A 3,223-nucleotide genomic window follows, 5' to 3' on the forward strand; every position below is an offset into this window, starting at 1 on the left:
TCTAGCAACCCATGTGCTGATTTGCAAAAAAGCATGATGCAACAAGAGCTCGTTTGACAAGCACATCAAACAGGGAGACTTTAACCAGGGTGACCTAGTGTTGTTATACTCAATGAAAGGCCATAAATAGAAGATGAAGTTTAGGGGATTGGGGCCTTTTAGAGTTCACACCATCAATCAAACAATTGGCAATGTTGAGTTCGAAACCCTAGATGGCAAGGGCATAGGCTTCTTCAATGGTAGCTGCATAAAGAAGTATTACCTTCCTACACATCCATCACATGAGCCTCCCCGATACTAGAGCCCCTTGTGAATGTATAGATTGCCATGATCACATAGATTGAGGACGAAGATGAGGAAGAAGTAGCTTATGCTTACCTATGCATAATAGTCACCTCCCCACAAACGCATACCTTCAATGCCTTGATCAACGAGGGAGTTGATTTTAATATCCTATCTCACGATCATTGGACTCGATTTGGTCAACCGCAACTACAACCCACAAATGCTAAACTCATCCCATTTGGGGGTCAATTATATGTGCTTTCGAGAAAGAGCAAAGTCATAGTCTCTATCAAGTCTGCCAGTATACCCATGATCTTTTATGTGTTTCCAAACACAAAGGATGTCAGCAAGAAATCAATGTCAGGACATGCATTTAAGAAGCAAACACATTGCAATGTTGATTACGCGTCACAACACATTCAGCTTGCCATTGGCAATGTGCGCATAGTGACAGCTTTCAGCAAGGGTAGTGCAGCCACGCCACAGGCCGCAAGGCCAATGATAGAGAAACCCACAACCATGTCTAAGAAGGGGGTTCATGAATTGTCACATCCCACCAAGCCTCAACGCCAGCATGTGATTGAGAGTGGAATCAAAGTCAATGAGCCCAAATTCAAATGGGTACCTAAACACCGAGGACTGCCACCTAGCCATAAGCAGACATGATCTCGCAATGCTAAAGACTCATATTTATGGCTAGGAGGCAAAAAAGGCACTATAGGCATCAACGCATGATCAAGTCACAATGGGTTCCCAAAACCCTATTGTAAGCACAAGGCTATTATGAGGGAAATACTTGAATATGGGTACCTAACGCCAAGACTGCCAAGGGCACTGCTCAAGCACAACCCTCAAACTTGTCTAAACAAGACAACACAATAGTTAAGGAGTTGAAGCCACAAAAGACTCAAGTCTCGCAAAGCCCAGAAAGCCCAAACCCACTATGCCCACATAGCCTCAATAAGTCTATCAACTAACCATGCAACTTGCTGCCTCCGAACCACCTCAATCTAGCATTGCTAGCATTTGAAGAGCCTCACAAGCATTTAGCAGCACAACGGCAAAATTGTACACCATGTATATTGCACAAGAGTCTAAAATGACCCGTCCAAATCCACAGTAGCGGCAGCCATCAGCTGCTGCTGATCTATCTAGCCCAATCAAACCCTACAAGCCTCAAATCCTCTTACGAGAGGTGATCTATCCTTATCTTGGTCTCGAACTTAGCTAAGAATACGGGGGATTACCAGGTCATCGGCATTCAATGCTTAGATACACACAACAGTTTTCTACTCATCTTCGTACAAGGAATCATTTAAGAAAACTAAAGTGGTGTTGTGACAGGGGCACACAACAATGGCAAGTCGAGAGAAAAGTAGTAAAATTTCATTCTCAAAAGAGGAACAAGCTAAGTATTATCTATCAGTGGAGACAAGGGCCTTCAACCAATTTAGGTTCAGGCATGTCTTGAACTTGGAGGATGTAGCCATGGAAGAACAGGCCGTAAAATAGATAGTCAAGCAATGCAATCTACAAAAGTACCTGGAGAAATTCGAGCAAGCCCTGGATTATGAAAAGTGCATGGAATTCCTCTGAACCTTCAAAAGGAATTGCGGCACCATAACTGTGCAACAACAAGAGAAAACCCACCAGATGGAGGTCGACTTCAGTCCTAAGTTGGTGGAGAGAGCATTAGGCCTGGCCAACAAGGTCGAGAGACGGCCTCGGAGAAATGTATATAATATGCTAGGAATGGATAAGGTTCTACTCCACATGAATGATGGCATCAGCCTTGCCAACATCCTAGATTCAAAAGTCTAGCTGCAAGCAAAGATGATGCATGCCTTGTTCTCCAATCGTAGGTACAATGCACTAGTGAGGTGGATCAACGTACCTATGTTGGAAAGCATTGGAGCCAAGTCTATGGACCAAGTGAACCTGAATGGCTTCATGCGAAAGATGATAGAAACTTTAGTAAAAGCACTAGCCACACAGGTGGAAGACCAGTGGAAGGATAGTCTCCGACCTCCAAGGTAAGGAAGAAGTCATCCTCCAAGGCCTCAACCGTAGGATTTGGTGGGTTATTGATGGCCATAATCTAGGAGGCAGAAGGAGAGGTGCGAGAAGTGAAGAACAAGTCATCAGGGAGACACTCAATAGGTCACCTTTCCACAAGCAAGCACAATCCAATGAGAGAATGGTGAGTGAGGAAGGAGAGCACCAAGCACACTCCAGTCAAGGAGGGGCTAAGAAGAAGAAGGAGACAACTCCCGAAAAGAAGGAAAAAGAAGAGATAAGGAAGAAAGAAAAATCGACTTCCTCAAGACACAAAAGGAGTCCAAGAAGGCCAAAGAGGAGAGAAAGAGAAAGGCAAACGAAGAGGGTAAGGAGCTTAGAAGGAGAGAAGAAGAGGACATAGCCAGGGCCATCCTTATGTTAGTTGAGCAACCCTCCAAGGAGGAGGAGTTGGCTGCCATGATCCCTCTTAGAGAAGAATTCCTAGGAACTAGTACCCAAGCGCTAGACAATGTACCACCCCCGGTGGTAGAAGGCAAGGGCAAGGGCTAACTTCACCCAATCTCCCCCACGTTTGTGCTAGCTACCCCAGCCACCACAACCACCCAAAGCACTACGCCCAAGGTGGATGCCAGCAACCTCATGGCTTGGGTGTAGTTCCTGGTGGATAGGGCATAGAAGACAACCCCAGATGTAAGCGCAAGAACCTGAGTGGTGGTTGGAACCAAGAGACTGGCAGTTGCGGATGCCAAGTTGAGACAATACCCCAAGAGGCAAAAGATAGAGGCCTCCATCACTTCCATCCCCATCGTTGTGCCACCTTCTATAGGTTATGACGAATACCTTAAAGAGATTCTCTCGCAAAGGAGGATAAGAAGATAGCAATAGCTGAGTTGGAGGCCGAGAAGGAGACACTAGTAGC

The sequence above is a fragment of the Lygodium microphyllum genome, chromosome 5, assembly GCF_053477565.2.
Source record: "Lygodium microphyllum isolate KBCC chromosome 5, Lygodium_microphyllum_v1.1.10, whole genome shotgun sequence".
In the NCBI taxonomy this organism is placed as follows: Eukaryota; Viridiplantae; Streptophyta; class Polypodiopsida; order Schizaeales; family Lygodiaceae; genus Lygodium; species Lygodium microphyllum.